The sequence below is a fragment of the Microcebus murinus genome, chromosome 15 (assembly GCF_040939455.1).
Source record: "Microcebus murinus isolate Inina chromosome 15, M.murinus_Inina_mat1.0, whole genome shotgun sequence".
In the NCBI taxonomy this organism is placed as follows: domain Eukaryota; kingdom Metazoa; phylum Chordata; class Mammalia; order Primates; family Cheirogaleidae; genus Microcebus; species Microcebus murinus.
In genome coordinates, this window is record NC_134118.1 from 71,637,894 (window position 1) to 71,656,892 (window position 18,999).

Here is an 18,999-nt window from a genome sequence, read left to right on the forward strand (position 1 = left end):
TCAAGGAGTCTGGTAGCATAAAAAAACCCTAACCCATTTCTCCCACATCCTTGCTCTCTGACGTGTGGATCAAGGCTTGGTCTTCTTGCATTCTTCTGTAAAAATACTGGGTGACAGTCAAGCCAGGATGGGGTGGGGGGGGAGAAAAAGGTCTATGTACTCTGGAGGTCAATCTCAGAGACAGTGAAACAATTATTACTTTAACATATTATCCACCAAATATCCCACCGTACATTTTATGATTAAAAAAAGAATACCTTCCACTATAAAATTTTTGGAATATTACAACTGCACCTTGTGAAGTAGAGACTCTTTATTTACTTATTTTTAGCCTTTTATACTCCCTTATTCTTCTGGCTCTACCTAGTTCTCAGGCCCCCTGGCCTTCCCAGCTTACCCACAGTCTTCCATTGTAGCAATCTGTTGGATATGGGGCGTTTTCAATAATCTACCCTCCATCTCTCTAGAAGTGTACCAGTCTTGCCTCCCAGAACATGTCATCAGCTGGGTAAAATATAGTTTATTACTAACTTCATAAACATGGATGTATTAGAGTAGTACAGCTAGCTATTCTGCTTTATAAAATGAGTGACTTTGCATACAGTTACTTTAAAGAATTGTTTTTTAAAAGATAGCTAACCTCAGAAAGTTGTAGAGATTAAATTTAATGCATAGGACTTTATGAATGTTCAAATAAAAAGTGCCAAGCCTTTGCCTAATATGGGCAGAAGATACTCAGTAAATGTAAAAAAAAAAAAATACCACTAATATTTGGTTGAGCCTGAAATGAACCATTGTTTTATTATATATATATATATGGCCCAGATATCCTGTTTCTCAGCACAGTACTCTTAAGATATGTAAAACATTTTCAAAATAAGCCCCTCTTTGATAAATTCTCAACAGAGAACATGAAAAACTTTTATAATAAATCACAAACAATGATTTAAGGGTATCGATCACGTACATATGCCATTTGTACACAATTGTTATAACTAACATGAAGTCAGCCTGTGCCAACTGACTTGTTATCCAATAGACTTGAAGCCAGAAGACACATTTATACTTGAGACAACTCCATGGGGGGTGATATTCCTGAATGAGGAAAAAGACACTGTGTAACAGGATTATGTAATGGTGCTAATACAAATACAAACAGATGTAAAGAAAATGAAAAATGAGGATGCCAACCTGAGAAAACATCATTAAATAACTGCAAAAAAAAAAAAAAAAGAAACCAGCAAAAAATGTAAAAAGAAAGAAATGAAGTTAGAAAAGTCACAGCAAGACATAAAGAAAAAGGGAAAACCAAAAACAACAACATATAACGATGATCTTGTTTCCTAAACCCTGTATTCTACCCGCCACGCATGCTCGAGGGGAACATTCCATGGCCGTATGTCGGTAGAGTTCAGAGAGCTCCCTGTTCTGACAGCGTCCAGAAGGGAGGATAAGAGAGTGCACACAGGACTTCAGTGACGTCTCTTTTCCATGCCCCGTCCCAGGGGTCACATGCCAGCGCGGTGATGGGAAAACAAGTATAAATATTTTCATATTGTGCTTGTTAGTTAGTGGTTTAAAAAAATGTGTGGTTAAAAAAAAAAAAGTGGGTGCGTAAATAAAGTGAAAATATTTTTATGAGGAATACGAACTTTTATAGTCAATTGTACAGCAACAGGAAGCTTCAGAAACCAAGGTTCAGGAGCCATGGTCCGGCTTCTGGGCTATTTGTCTCTATCGCCCAATATGTGGAGTGAGCACACGGAGGAATTTAAGAGCTTACAAACTGATTTTTATTGAAGTCATCAAAAGTGGAGGAGGCTGATTTAAAATTTTAAACAGGACCGAAAAACTGTGACTTATGAGGCAAGATTGCAAGTTTGTGAAAAAGTTTGAGCCAAAGAAAGTAGTCTTTATAAAGGCAAATAACTCAGTTTAAAAGGAAAATTTAAATGATGCATTAAGAACTGGACTGTGAATTCAATTAGGTTGTATATTGGCCTTTCAGAAGAAGCATTGAAAAACTTTACAACTTTCATTAAGGGAAAGAAAGGACATGTGTTAAGGTAGATAATGAGCCTATTCAACTATGTAATTGATTTTGTGTTTTAAATATATATTTAAAACAGTAAATATACATTCACAGGCACATATAAATGTATATACACACATGCATACAATAAACATTCAGCAAATATTGATTGATTGTTGACTGTGTTCCAGGCCAGGCATTGTTCTAAGAGCTTAAGATACTTCAGTGAGTAACACAAAGAATCTTGCTTTCCTGAAACTCGAGGTCAGGTAGGGAGACGCAGGAACGAGGAGCCTGCCAATCACTAGCTTACAGTGTGCGTGAGGAGGGAAGGAGGGCAGAGGGGAGCGGGACCGGGTAGGTGTGGTTGCAGTTTAGGGAGGGTGTGCAGGGGAGACCTCACCAGGCAAGTGACCCTTTGAGCAAAGACTGTGGAGAAATTCTAGGCAGGACGGTATGTGGAGGAGGGGCAAGCCAGACAGAAGGACCACAGCACAGAGGGACTGGGCTCATGGGGGCTGGGGGGGGATGGTCAAGGAAGCCATGGGACTAGATTAGGGCGAGGCGGGGTAGAGAGGAGCAGAAGAGCCTTGAGTAACCGGGAGCAGATCCTCTAGGCCTTGGTCCTTGGGGAGGACTTGGGCACTGGGTCAACTCACGGTGTGCCCGCCGGGACACAGGCCAGACGGGCCTGGAGAGCAGCCCCCACCCCTAGGCGCTCCCTGTCTGCTAGTGGACACGGACAGCTAAAACGCGGTGTAGACAGTGCCAGAGGGATTCAGCGGGTGCTGTTAGGCCTTGAGGAGATGCTGCTTTTCTAGGTCTGGAGAGGGGAGGCAGATGACTTCCCACAATGACACAATTTTGAAATCTAAGTAAAACTTTGGGCACGGGAAGGAAGGAGAAAGATTTTCCAAACCAAGGGAGAGAGGAGTGTGTGCACATCGTCCAGTTAACAAGTCATTATTTGACACCAATTAATTCCAGGAACAGTTGTTGGCTTTGGGGTTGCAGATGATTGAAAGCTGATATTTTTAAAAATCCTTTTTCTTCTGGGCCAAGGGTAAAATCGATAAGGTGTAAAAGCATTGAATAGTCACGGTGCGTCAGGGACCGTGTTTCCCTGAAAATGAGAAAGGGTCTTATGTTTAGTTTTCTTCAAGAAGACACCCTAGGGCTTATTTTCAGGGGATGTGTTATTTTCCCCTCAAAGCCTCAGCTTGCAGCACGCACAGGATGGCGGGGACCTGACAGGGGGAGGCGGCCTTGTTGGTGGGGCTGCCCGCACCTTTCCGGTCACCTCTGGGATAGCAGCTGTCATGACGGGGCAGATGGAAGGGCTGCTCAGTCCTCTTTCCCGCTCCACGACGACACGCACGGGTCGTGCAGATGCGCTGCGTGGCCACGCCCGTCACTAGGGCTTGTTTTCTGGGTGGGGCTTCTATTGCGCACATGCTTAGACATCCTGCTAGGGCTTGTTTTATGGGTAGGTCTTTTTTTGGGGGAAACACGGTACCTTAGTGTGACCTGTGTAAAAAGTGCCTGTGAGAACCCTTCCACGGACGAGGCCGGGCGGGTAAACAGTGGCAGATCCTAACCGTCCAGACTAGGAAGGTGTTAGTGTGCTAAGAAGTTCAGGTTTTATCCTGAAGGAAGGTGGGCAGCGGGGAGTCCCAGAAGGATATTACTTAGGGGAAATAAATCAGTTTCTACGAGTCCATGTCAGATAACAAAAAGATGACACGGTGGAGAATGCAGGACATAGACTACCGCTGCTACCAAAAGATAGCACCTGTGGCCTCTCCCCCCGCCCCCGCCTCTCTTCTCATGGTGCTCAGAAAGAAAACACGACTGGGAGAGAAGATATTAGGGTATAATCTTCCCTACAGAAGAAGCTTGGGAGTGTTTATGCTGTTTATGATTCATGGCTAATCCCTTCTCCATGGGAAAATTTCCCTTGTGAAACATTCGCATTCTTGCATTGTAAAATAAAGGCTTAAAAATAATACCCATCCATCCTTATAAAACGACAGGCCAATTTAAACTCAGGGGGAAACAACTTGCAACAGGTTGGGGAAGGGCACGGAGGGCTTTTATTTACTGGCTGTGTTATTTACTAGATAAGGACGGACTCCTTTGCTTTTCTGTGGGCTAATCTCTCATTGGTCCCCACAGTGCGCCTGCAGCATCCGGCATGGAGTAAACGGGGGTTTTTTGCTTTCTAATTCTATCCACTGACACCCCTTTTCTCCCTAAAGATAGATTATCTTCTTCTTCAAGTGTTTTTTTTTTTTCATTATCTGAAGTCAACCTATATTCAATTCAGAATCTGAATTAATGCTATTTGTAGAAAGCTTTCTTAAGAAAAATTGGATTAAGTGGTGCATGCAATTTTCATATTAACACTTTTTTTCTTTTTTTAGTCTGTAAATTTTTCTAAAAAACATTCAAGCTTTCTTGTCATTATAGGAGCAAGACTGGCTTTCTGTTTCCAAAAGGATAGCACAGTCGCGTGTGGGTGGGACAGGCTGTTAAGAATTTAGGTATTTAAGATATTTAAGAATTAGCAGTGGAATGGGGGGGGCCCAGGCTCATTTTATAGCCTCAAAGTTTAATGGAGCCATATTCGAATGTTTTCACTCGTCAAGCTAACCTCCTCCAAGAGGCGAAAGGAAGTTCTCTTTTCAAAGTCGCTGAAGAATCTGCCTCACTTAAGAAAGCTGTGGCATCCGAGGTGATAACAGACCCAAGTCATTTCGGGCTGGCTGAGAACTTAGCGACAGATAAAGCATAAATCAGAGCCCTTATCACTCCCTCCCTTGCTTGCCAAACGGGCATTAGTTTATCAGCGACCCGCGGCCCACGGCTGGCTTCCCCTCCGTGCGGGGCGGCAGGGCGGAGTGGCTGGAAGCTAAATGGCTGTCCTAAAATGTGCTCGTGTAAACAAGCCAGGCTACGACTTCCTTGAACTGCTAGTTAGTGGAGTGTCATCCATCTCACTAAACTGTACATTTGATAGGGGCGTATCATCTATATCTTCAAAAGAAAACAAATACAAAGGAAAGAAAAAAAACAAGTTCCCTGGTTCGGGCTTGGACCTCTCATGTTGATAAAAGTTCTAAGGATTAAATTGCCTGACTCAAGCCATGGCTGCCCACTCTAAGGAGAATGGGGAGGAGGAATTTTTTTTTTTTTTTTGCTACCTTTGGAAATATTGTTGGGGTCCCTCCAAAAAAGCATGTGATAGTTACTTTAATTTTCACTAGGTACTATAGTAGCTGGAGTATTTTCCTGATGTTTAAAGGAAGAATTATATTAACCTATTGGAAAGATGTCTAAAAATATATGCATTTTTGTCATTTTTCCATACAGTTTGCTTTGCAGCATCAACATGGTTTCTAGACATGGACATAAACCTCGCAACCCCATCCATTGCTGCTACGAGCAAAGTGATTTGTTGATAACTGTAAAGAGTTCAGTTGTAGGTTTTTTTTTTTTTTTTTACTCTTCCAAAAACCAAGGTATCAACAGCCCCAGGGGCTCACTCTAGGATCCCCATCGGTGAGGATAAAGGCCCTCTTCATTTGGAAGAATCGAGACACATGTTTTCTGACCTAGCTAGGGCAACTCTACTTAGAAGGAAAATATGTGACCTTTACACAAGGCCAAGTAGCTGTGTGCTGGCACTGAAGTTAAAGGGATGTGTCCAGCCACAGGCAGGGTACATGGCTGGAGATTGAACTATTTAGGGCATGGTCAAAAACGTTTGGACGTGAAGTCGACAGTGTAGGAAGAAGAAGAAACAATAGATTCCTTCCAGAAAGACCTAATTTTAAGGTTCTTTTCCTCATTAATGGAGTAAAGTATAAGTTCCAATACATTCTGATAAGCGATGGCTTTAAATTCCTGAGTCATAGGTGGGCGTGCGCTGTTTTGGCCACACCTGGGTGTGTCATACCATGTGCTGTGTGAATACCACGCCCCACTCGAGATTGGCGCAGGGCCACTGGAAACCCAGATGTTTCCATTTAAAACTTGATGTGTGGATATAAGTATAGAGACACTGCACCTGCGATCCACCAACAGCAACAGCGTGTGAGTTAACTAAGCTTCATAAAAACGGAGGCCAAAAAAAAAAAAAACACAACAAAAAAAAAACCCAAGGGCTTCCTTCCACTCAAGGAGTTACTTTGGATGTGAGTCAGGCAACGCATCATGGGTTACAACTATGCTTAGGAACTTTTATTTAAATAGAGTAATTTGTTTATTTTAGAGCTTTGTGGTTTTGTTTGGTTTTCTCATATTAGTATATTAGTGGCTATTCTTTCGCCTAGTAATTTAAAGCTGGGCTATCAGAGGAACTTACCTTGCAAAAGGTCTTAAAACATCAATATTATGGAGTTGTTATTAGTAACTCGGGCAAAATTGTTCTAACATTGTATCTCATTGGTAAAGCATCCGAACTTCATTACGCTTCAGTGCAGCCTTTGCTTATCAAGGTTCTGCTGTGTAGACGGAGGGACCAGAGTTGCCACACCTTAGCTGCTCTTCTACCTAAGCTGTGGAAGGGCAGACCTTTGATCTTGTTTTTTAATTTTTAATTATATTTCAACACATATTCATTCATCAAACGTTTTTGAATGGCTACAACATCCTATAGTTTATATATTCATTTAATTATATAAAAAATAATATGCACACAATGGCATATAATAATTAAAAGGTAATGTAACACACTGCTCCAGTTCTTGATGTGCTTTTGACCAAGTGCCAGATGTAAGATTTTTGATGAATTTTAAAATGGAAATTTTGTGAGTGAATGATGACGTGTCACAAAGCAATACATTTTAAGATGCATTTTTATCAACACCCGAAAGGGAAGAAATCAAGGAGGGCTCCCATTAGAAGCCCCCTGGGTTTGAAAGGGCTGGTAAATCTAGTCCTGTCTTGTCACCAACTTTCAGAGGCACTCAAAGTATCTGAAAAGTGCTGATATTGGCATCGCTATCTTAAATTGTCTTCTCCCATCTTATACTTATCTGGGACTTCAGAGGAAGCCCTACCTTACTATCATTGCCCCCCAGAAAAAGAAGAGACACAACCTGTCTCAAGTGTCAAACAACTCTGACTCTTAAGAAATCATTTAAGTTAACCTCCCACCTTTTATGCTGCTATCTTAGCTTGTCTCATTATGTTCCCAGAAGATGCTTATTAAATTTTGTCTTGTAATTCTTTCCTTCAAGGTGAATAATGCCAATTCCTGTCTTTCCAAAAGTAATCTATTTGCAGATGTACGATTGAGGTGGTTATCCTTTTTTTTTTTTTCCATGTGGTATTATAACACCTCTAACTCTTTGATTATGAGCCTGCCTGGTTTAGAGGATTAGAATAGTCAGGAAGGGTTTCTCCCCTGGGTTACGGGATCACATCCGGTCCAGGTCAGTGATGATACGAACACAAGTGAATCTTCCTCGGTCTACACCAACACTGTCTAATAGGAATATAATGTGAACTACACACATAATTTTAAATTTCCTAGTAGCCACCTTAAAAGGCATGAAAAGAGTTGAAATTAATTATAATGTTTTATTTAACTTAGTATATCCCCAAATCAGTATTTGATCCATGTAATCCACAAATAAAATTAGCATTCACATTTTTTAAATTTAAATTTTATTTCTTATTGATACATAATATAGGTGCATATTTTGGGGGATACGTGTGGGCATTTAATACTCATATAATTTGTGAAGATCAAATCAGTGTATTTGGGATTATGTCATCTTAAATATTTCTTTTCTTTATTCCAGAAACATTCAAATTATTCTCTTCTAGCTAGTTTGAAATAGGCAACAGGTTAGATTATAAGACTAGAGATAAACTATAGTCATTTTTATATTTAGTCTTTGAAATCCGGTATGTATTTTACCCTTGCAGGACATCTCAGTTTAGACTCGCTGCATGCCAAGAGTTCAGTGGCCACCCGTGGCCCCTGCAGGTCCACAAAAAACCAGATGCCAGAGTCGGCAAGCCTTGCTGGAAACAGGGACGTCTTCCCTACTGAGTTTCACAGGCTCGGTGGGTATGAGAACTGACGTTCACTTTCCCTGTTAGAGGTGGCCATCCTTCCGAGTCTCTGTGCTATTTATTCCAAGTCTGATTAGGCAGTTTTATCACATTATAAAATATTCAAATCCTACCTTGGGGTCTGCATGCTTAATGGTAATTACCCGGGTAATTACTCGTTAATGAGCTTAGTTGTGGCTTCTTTCCCGTATACCCTTTCCCAGAGCTCTGGTTTCAGAGTCCATCAGCCCGTGGAGCATGCAGGTAGAATTATCTGCACTTCTCGCGGGTTTCTCCTGTGAGGGGCTAACATGGACTTTGCAGACTGGCACAGAACCCTTCGGGTAATAACAGACACAGAAAAATGTCTTTAGTCGTTTTCTTTTTGCCCCATTAACATTTAATTTGGCACATTTTCTAGGAAATAAAAACTCCCTTGAATCTCCGCTTAGTTATCTTAGCAGGAAAACACACACACACACACAAACAAAAAACTCCCTTGCAAACAAGTGAGTCCATTTGTTCCTTTTAACAAATACTTTGCGACTGTGCAAAATGGTGCTATTTATTTCATCTTGCCCTGAGTGCTACAACGTATCTGATTTCTTTCCTTCTTGAAAGTAACAGCCAAAGGGAAAATGCCAAAAGACTAAAGAATAATTCAAATAAAAGTCCTGAATCTGTAAAATTGCAAGTATTCTGTGGGCAGGAGTTTCCTGTCCACAGACAGAAGTCACGAAAGCAGGAACCGTCCTTCTGACCCAAGCGAGTGAAACTGTTTCTGATCTCAGTTGGAAGTTAAGACTGAATTCTCAATAAATGTTCTACCAGCTTCTAGCAAAACACAGCACTCAGAACTTCCCTTGGCACAACTCGCTCTTTCCCCTATTTATCAGCTGACTTTAATGTTCTCTCCTTTTTAGCCTTCAAGTTTCTGTGACCTTAATATGACATTTTAGTTGGGTGATTAATCGCTATTAAATGGCACTGTGCTGATTAAACGAGGGCCTTGTTGGCATACTGGGCCGTTACAAAGCCGCGATTCAGCGCGATAAGCTAAACATACACAATTAGAGGTAGTAATATCTAATTTGTCAAAGCTCTTGTGGCTTAATTTTCTGTCACAAAGCTTGAAAGAAACAGTGACTGGACAAAAAGCTCCAGATTTATTGCTTTAAGTGTCTTCCAGTAAATTGATCTTGCTCGACATGTAATCTCATTTTGGACATTTTGGGAGACAGTTGAAGCTCAGCTAGCCTGAAACCTCCTTAAAAATGGGCCTGAGGGTTCCCGATCACAGAACTTGAAAGCTGAGCAATGAGATATGAATGTCTCTTCAGAGGCAGACAGCAACCAATTTGCCTGGCCAGAGCTTTCCTTTTAGGATAATTGCATAAAACGAATAAACGTCAGGAAAAGGATGAAAGATTCATGTAGGAAAATAAAAATATATACAAGGTCCTGAAAACAACATACTGAAATAGGCCACAGTTCTATTATGTGAAAAATAAAACATGAGCAGCTGACGTTTCTTTTAAACTAGTTATTGCAATCATAACTATCTTACCCAAACAATAGTTTTCCTGGCGTATGTTTTCGGGGCAGGCTTAGGGAGAAAAGATAGAAGAAACCTTTGTCACACAACCTGTGAAATAGTAATTAATCTTTCCTTTGATAAATGGGAAAGGAGTAAATATGAGCATTTGCAGGTTAAATCTGAAAGACATCTATTTTAGCCTAATACACAAAGAATAAGTCTTATGTATACTGAACTACTGAGGGCCCATAATGTGCAAAATATTGCTCTAGATATCAGGGAGATAGAAAAATTAGCACAAGACAGTCCCTGTGCTGAAGCCCAGGGACTTCAGACATATGCATAGTTATTAGGCAAAAGATGTGTGAGAGAAGCACAAAGGAAAAGATTAATCTCACCTGGAACAGCAAAGAAGGCAGAAGAGAGGCAACATTGGGAAGTGCCACTAAGTGGATAGCAATTGAGCATGCCCCTAATGGAAAAACAGAATTTCTACCCATGGATTAGGGACATTACAGGCAGAGATGAGGGCATGAATAAAACCCGATGCTGTAAAGGTACAAGGCAGAATTATTTCACACCTATGATGTTTTATTCAATCATCTTTAAAATTTCAATACTGCAATATCCATCAATGTTGGCCTGCTCATTGGAGAACAGACCAAGAGATTGCAAAAGTTACAGTTGCTCAAATGAAACAGAAATCTTGTTCTATCTCATGGAGCAGCGAGAGTTGGCAGTCCAGGGCAGGTAGGTATCTGTGCTCCACAAGGTCACGCAGGGCCCCAGTCTCCTTCCACGCCGTTGTTCTGCCAGCCCCAGGATGGCCTCATCCCTCAGGTTGAAGCTAGCTGACCGGAATCACATCTGCGTTCCTATACCTGGAGGAGACAGGTGGGGGGCGAGAGGCTTTCTTTCCAAGGAAGTGACGCAGAGGTTGCACATACTACCCAACAGCAAGCATCTCTGGGGGGTGGGGTGAGAGGTGTGTGCCCTCTAGAAAAGCCAAAGAGTTCTATTACTAATAAGAAGGGAGATTGGGCACTGTGGGACAGTTAAGCAGTGTCTGATATAGTAAGTGCTTAATGTTCACTGCTGAATTCATGGATGAATAATTAAAAGAACTGAATGTTTCTTCGTTCCATGCAAAACACAGCCTATTACGGGCATCAGTAACTGCTTAGTTTCTTTTGTGAATCAAAGGGATTTAAGAGGAAAAGTGCTAGATGCCTCACTGGAGGGGTGCGTGTGTGTGTGTGTGTGTGTGTGTGTGTGTGTGTGTGTGTTTGGGGGTGGAGGGTGGAGAGAAAGGTGAAGAAAACTGAACTTCCTGAGAAAGACTGGGATGTCACTGGTAATAGCAGCTTCTCTTAGGAAGTATTATGTCTTCACAATCAGGGGAACAATCTCTCAGCGAGGAAATAGGAGATAGTTTCTCAAGTTTGGCCCAGCACTGGGGCCCTGGAGTTATAATCCATGAGTTACCTTAGCTCGGTGATTCTGGTCTTCCCGTCACCCCCAGCCTCTCCGTGTCCGCTCCACGCCTTTGATCCCGCTGTAACGAAGTGGGCTCCCCCTGTGGGCAAAGCACATGGTGGGGCCACACGTCTCCACGTCTCCATCCTTTGCTTGTGTCTGTATCCTATTTTCATTAGAAAAATACATCTGTAGTTTTGCAAGGCTATCTCCAGACTTACAAACCTGGGTTCTAATTGTATTTTATATCCATCTCCTAAAATAAACCTCCTACCAAAACACACACATACATACAATTTATAGCTTACCAAATTATACTGACCACAGATTTCTTGAAGACAAGGACTTTTTGCCTATCTCACAGGTATCATGAGTTAGAACTCAAAGCAGGTGGCATAAATGTGGAATCGAATTTAATGGAACACGTATTTCCAACGTCATGGAAGTTTGGTCATAAGTACCCTACGTACAGCTCTTTAGACAGTGTGATTATTCAGTGAAGAACTATGAGTCACAGAAAAGAGGCTTGCAGTATACAAGTCTAGAAGCAACCACTGATGCAGCAGAGATAATTTCAAAAACAAAGTTACTTTGTCTTTTATAAATTATTCCTATCATAAAAAGCAGCATAATACATGAACAGAGATGGAAATTTTATCAAAAAGAAGACACTATGTTTTTGTCACATGATGCCACAGCTGACATCATTATTTTCTCCAGACACATTGTCACCACAATTCCAGGGCAGAGAACATTCGAGAATTACATTCTTTATAGCTAATGCCGCCTTGAAAATTGCGGACGCTGAAGTGCCCCAGAGCCGAGGAATGAGAATCACTGGAAACTTCACTTGCGCATTCGCTCCTCGAAGAGACTCCCGACTAGATGACTTACGGCCCCTGCTTTCCTACCGTCTAGCAAGGAATTCACATGCTGTGGGCCATTGCTGTATAGACTTTGACCTCTCACACCTATCCGTAAATAAATTCGTGGTTGCATCCTTAATTTTCACTTATCTATAAGTGATATATGTGTACTACCGTGCTAATTACATACCTTCGGAAAAAACACAAAAGTATAAGTTGTTAGACAATGAGAGATAAAAAAGAAATCACATTTTGAAATGGTTAGACACGATGGCTGCGTTAGATAACACCTGGCCACACGGCGTGTCCTTAGTGCGGGGTCCAAGTTGCAGCGGGGAATGTGATCCACCTCACGCGGCCTGCTTGCTGTTTCCTTTTGGCTCAGCGTTTGGAAGACTATCAGACCATTAATGTTTTTATCACATGTTCTGGCTAACCAAGAGCTTTATTCATAGCAGAAAAAAGGTATTGATTAATCTATTTTCTTTTTGGTTCCTTAGGCTTACAGTATGAATATCGTTTTGAGCAATGACTTACTGGAAAGAATTTTTAAGCATCATGGTCATTATGTTGGGGGTGCAGTAGTGATAGCCACAAAACCAGAAACACACAAGAACTCTATCATATTGCAATATGCAGAGATGATCAAATGATCCAAGGAAGACACCTCTGTCAATACCTCCTCACAGTAAAGCTAGCAGTCTTACCTCAGTTTACCCTGCATAGAGGCATGACATGTGACAGGACCCATATGGTGGAGTGAGAGAGGATCTAGTGACAATTCATCTACTAAGTATAAAAAAGTTAAGTCTTTTTTCTTTTAGATTCAAATATAAGCATAAAGAGAAGTTCTAATATTTTTATTGCACCCCAATGGATTGTTTTGTGCGCCACTTGGGAGGCCGCTGCAGTTAGGGAATTGGAATTAAAATAACTACTCCAAGACATATGAGCCATGTTCCTTTCAAACGACCAAGGAACCATGGTAGCAAGGTTTTCTTTAATATTTAAAACACCATTTTTATGCCTTTCCTAGTGATCAGGTGCTCTATTTCAGGCCAGGAAAAGTTACCACTGTAGCAAAATCTAGGTTTTAGAACAAGCTCATCCGGACCCTTCGCTGAAGTCCTAGAGCTCACAGGTCAGACTTGAAAACATAAAATGATTGGAGAACACTACAAAAGATCGAATAATACAGTACTACAAGTAATCACGGCCTGTGGGTAGTGAATGGAGAGATTAATTTGGATTTAGTGAATGAAAGGAGTCATTTTAAAAGGATATCAGGCAGGGCCAGGCCTTAAAGAAGAGGCAGATTTTGGCTTGGAGGGATACCCCCTTTCAAAAAATGGAAGCAGTAGCCAGTGTTAATAGAAGGCAGGAAGGATAATAAAGAGATTATTTTTATTTATATAATATCTTTTCCCTATAGATACAGAAGTGACATGTGAACTGCAAGTGCCACTTGGGCCTGGCTACAGCTGGGGGATTCTGAGTTAATTGGTGCAGGCTGAAGGGAAGATCTAGATTAAAAGTATTTTTTTTTTTTTTAACCTGGTCTTAACATTGTCATATTGGTGGCAAATACTGGCTGGTGTAGAGAATTCTATAATTTTTTTTTTTTAAAATCACTTCTCTCAGTTCCTACCTTATTTCCAAGAAAAAAAAAATTTGTTTTAAAGATGTTTTAATAGTTGAATATGTGTTGGGCATTGTGTAATCCAATCATTCCATAGCCATGCAATGAGAAGATCCCCATCTTGCAGATGAGAAAATGGAAATCCAGAGAGATTACTCACTTCAGGCCACAGAGCTGGTGACTGACCCCAGCCCTGTCTGCCTCCGAAGTCCATGCTTGTGTAGTTTTTGGACGCTATATTTTGCCTTTCCTGAAAACAAGAAAAAAGAAAATTTTTTAAAACACAAAAATTATTTTACGAGACATGTAGTTTGGACTTTTACAGGTTCTAAAGAGAAAGTCTAGTTATTGTTACCATGGGTCAAGGTGCCACGAAACCCCTGGGAAGACAAGGGCAGATGGTGGGGGGTGGAGGGGGGTCGCTGAGAACTACTGTGAAGCTGCACGTGAAGGGAGCTGAGCTACCAGACCTGTTCCAGAAAGACCTGGAAAGCTCTAGGGAGCTGTCACAGGAAAAAAAAGAAAAGCAGAAGAAAAGGTCTGAAAAGGGTCTGCAGAGATTGAAATTTGTCTGCCTTGGACCTTTCTCTTGACAATTCACATCCATCTTAAGCAGAATCACTGTTTATTCTTATGATGCCAGGTTTCCTTTTCTGGCCTGCTGGTTCTCCAGGGTTTCATAGGCCAGTAGTGTGAGTTTTCAAATTTTAAAAGCATTGGGATTTCACAAAAACAAAATGTAAAGGCTACTCAGCAGCACAGTTTACTTAGGAGGTTTTAATCATAATAATCTGCATAGTGTACGAAAATTCCTACCTCAACCGTCTGTTCCCTTTCTTTCTCTCCAGTGTCTGGGAAAAAGCCCAGAACCCCTCCCTCTGACTTAAATACCTTATAAAATGTTGGTGGAAGCATTTTTTTTTCCTATTCTATCTTCTTGATTTCATTTTTTTTGCTGTAACAAACCAAATTAACCAGTAAGAGCCGCCATTAACAAGTGTAATAAAACGGGTCCTACGGATAGTCAGGCGCCCCCCTATGACACTTGGCTGTCACTGCCTTATGGAATCTGGCAGGTTCCCTGAATGCCAGCATGCAACATGAGCTTGCATTTTATAGCTCTGGAGATCTTAAAGACTAGCTGCGGCCGTGGCTGGGGACGGACTGTAAACGCTGACCACAGCGAACAGGTGCCAGATCGAAGTGATCGCAGCTTAACCTGAGCCCAGAGGCGTTTCTGAGCAGCAAGCATAAAGCAAGAGCGCACTCCCACAACCCTCACACAACACAGACATTTCTGCTGGAGAGGTTGAGCAGCAGCATGCCAAGCGCCGAGTTATTTCTCTTTCCCTGTCTCCCCACAGTCCCCTCCCACCCGGTGGCGCATGGTCAGCATTCGTCTCGCCTCCGCTGCATTCCCCCGTCTTATCGTGCATCTGCACTCCCCACCATCCCAGCACCGTGGAGTGCATGTTTCCAGTGTAAAAGGACAGACATCACTGTTATTTTAATTAACGAGTTGCCAGTTTGCATTCTTCTTCCTCCCTTTTCTCTCCTTTAATATCACTCCCGTTCCCACCCAGCCCCCAGGCAGAAAATATTTGGTTTGCTACATTTCGTGAAAAATTATGATTATGGGTATAGGATGTGAGATTCCATGATAACATAGGTTGTTTTTGTGCCTTCTGCAGGCTGTCACGGCACACTTGGCATCACTGAAATGTGGGCCTGAAGGATGACGGGGTTGTCATCATATTGAGGTCTTTTAACTCGGTGACTTTGTTAGCATTTAGGAAACAGAACAAGGTGTTTCCTTGGACCCTTTGGGCAAATGAAGAACTGATCACTAACTTATGTTATCTTCATCAATGAAAATATAATAAATTATAATTGTTAATAAACTAACAATTAACAAAAGTGTTAGCATGTTTCATCAATGGCAATCATGTGTACCATTTTGCTATGTACAAAATAATTTTATAGTTCTTAGTGTATATTTTACACACACCCTCTTTTTTTTTTTTTTAAGGACTCTGCATTTACATGTGTGGATTGACTAACATATTTCTGGAGACTTAATGAAAACAGACAATATAGGAGGTTGTGATTTCCTCATAGGACCTTTTACATTTTTCAATGCAGTTTTTTAAAGAGAGTTTTGACCACACACATGTACATACTCTAACTAGGAAGACTGGCTTCCTGCTATAATTGATACAGATTACTTTTGAACTTAAAGAAAATCAGACAAATATTCTAAATTGTTGAACTCTCTGGGTACATGTATCTTCTGCTTTGTTGAGTTTATTTACTTTATACAGTTTCCCTTCTTTTCTCGCATTAGAGCCTGTTCAATATCACTGACAAAATCACAGAAGGAACTCCAAGATCGTCTAGCTAAGCCAGTCACTGAAGCAAATGAAATGCTTGTTTAAACAATCCGGGTAGGTGTTGATCTCCTCTATTTTTAAATCATTATATGGCTAGAAAATATAAACATGATTTTTAATTATAAAATGCCTGCAAACATTTCATAGATTAACAATTATTTTTCACCAACTCATTTGAAAAACTCTGCACACTCTAATACTCATTTTAAATGTCAAATTGTTATGGTCTATATTTGCTTCTCCTTTCCCAGACACCGTCTTAAGTCCTACATTTTATAAGGTGCTTTATCCTCGTGATAAGTTCTGTGGTGTTTTGTGCGCACACCCAGAATGCCTGTTTATACAGTTCTGACCATACGCATCCAGCTGAGTCTTAAGTGGTGTTCTTCAGGGTAGACATCTTAGAGGAAATGAACTCACTGCGAATTGGTCCTAACTTCAGTCACACCCATCCATAAAAGGGCCCGAGCTGCTGCTTTTTGGTTGTGGCACTTGGGGAGAGAGGATTGTTGAAGAATAAGATACCTGGTGATCTGTAGTGTGGTTCAGAAAGGAGGAGGAGGAGAGTGGAGAAAAGATGGAGGATTGAGAATGGCTCCAAAGTCTCCCCTGACCTGGGGGAAGTGACAATATTCATCAGGTGGTCAGTGCAAAGGATGGGAACAGGTTTGGGCAAAAGTTTACTTTATAAAGAAGATAATGGAAGACAAGAAACCTGGGATTAAACTTAATGAGCAAAAAAGTCACTTCTTTCTTTCTTTTCCTCTTCATAAAATGAGACTGATCATAGTCAGCTGGAAACTTTAGTGGCCAGATGTGAATCTGTATAAATGTCTGTTATTGTTGTGATGAAAACACCTGTTTCATTATGGAACTTCCTACAGGTTGCCTTCTCACTCCTGAATTACTTGTGAGATTTTTAGAAAATATCAGGGGATTTTCTTGGCTATTTTGGGAAAAGGGAAATCTGATTATCAATGTATGCTGCTTTCATCAATGAGATTCAACATAAAGAAAACCTGGACATATTGTGAGCTTGTTATATCAATGTACAACTCAATAGATTTGGCTTTCAAAGAACAAATCATCCAAGAGTGGGGTTTCCCGGTGAGGGACGCCAAACCTGCTGAGTCTTCTGCCTTAAAATGACCAAAATATTAAATGAATACTTTAAAATGTGCCAAAAGTTATAGGTTGCTGAAAAACCAATTTCTAAATCATCCTGATTGATTATAGATTATATCTCTGGATTAGAAGTGTTGTCTGATTCTTTTCCCTGTTAGAGCATAAAGTATGAATAACCATGAATTCAATCATTACACATTTGACCTCCACCATAAGATAGGGTGATTTTAGGCATTAAAATTTAGAGACCCAGTTTCTCTTCTCAGGAACCCTATGGTCTAATTGAGATATGGAGGCAGCGGTGGGTAGATGTAAAAAGAGAACTGACTAAATGGGCGATTCCAAAACTTAGGAGGCAAATGCTTTCCTGTAGGGAAGCACAGAATCACAGCTCTGGAATTCATAATGTTCAGCTGCAAGAGTGTTTGCTATGTGGGAGGGACGGAGCCAGCATTTCGCATGCGACGTCTCGTTTAAACCTCACGACGACCTTAGGGCACAGGACCTTGTTCCCATTTTACAGATGAAGAAACAGGTTTAGTAGCTTGCCCAGAATTCGAACCTACGTACTCTGGCTCCAGCTGCACCTTCACAGGCTTAAACCACAGCAGGGATATGGAGAAGATTGGCGTGGAGAGAAGGAAGGGCGTGTGGCATTCCCATGGAATGGTGGCCAGCATGGAATGGCCGGGAGTTCTGCGAGGGGTGGGAAGGGAGGCCGGAGGAGGTAGGCGGGCTCACCCCGCGGCGCGCCCCTCCAGGGGTAGGGCAGCCCAGGCGCCGAGCAGCGGAAAAGGTGTCACCATCTGGTAAGTTCCCAAGTTCTTTGTTTTCAGTGAAATAGTAATTTCCCCCCCTCCCCCAATTTTTTAGAACTTAAGAATTGATCTGTATTTCTTAATTTTATAGATCAGAAAGCAAAGTTTCAGTGCGGTAAGGTGATTTTTGCCCAGAGTCGCTAGAGAGCCGACTCTAACCAGAACCCTGGTGTCTTTTCTTACTCTTGTTGTCTTTTCACTCTACCATGTGACTATCTTCTTGTAATTAATGCTGATTCTTAAAACAATGTTTATAGCTAAAAATGAAACATTTTCCGCTCCCAGTCTCTTCGTAGCACAGATTAACATTCCTAAAGTACAGTTTTAAACACATCTTTATTTCTACGTCATCATACAATATTCAATTACGATCAATGAAAAATGACAAGTTCTCATAGTGAAAGAGTCTAATTTTTATCTTTATGTATTATTACATATTCAGCAGAATCACTTGGGAGACTATAAAATTAGAAGAATGTATTTTCTTTCCCACCAAGTTGATATCGTATATTCTTTGGATTACGGCATTTTGTCACAAATTTGGTTTTATCAGAAAGTACAAAGAGTGCTTCAGAAATGAAGAAAACAAAGAGAGTCCCTCAATAGGCTCACTAATCTATCATTCCATATTTCCCTTCTGATAACCTTCACCTATCAACCGAGCCACCATTCTGCTCTGGGTGATGGTTACCGTTCGTCTTATCTCTACAAACTTCCTTCGCAAAAAGGGAGTCCATTTGCCTTATAGATACAACCTAGCTTTGAATGGAAATACGAAAGGAATGTATTAGGTTCTTGCATAATACCTACGAACATTGACAACAAGGAGACCGTCTGGGGGAGAAAAAAAGAACCCGTATACATTTAAACATTTTTAAGAATGATTTTATAAAGTGATTTCTATTTAAAATCTGCCTTTGCAAATGTCACGTCCTCCCGTGGTTCATCGTTTGCACAAATGGGGATTGGAGAGGGCTTCAGCTCGGGCCGTGAGGGTCAAGGAACGCGTGCGCTGCTCTGAGGCAGGTGCAGCCTTGGTGGCATGGGGAG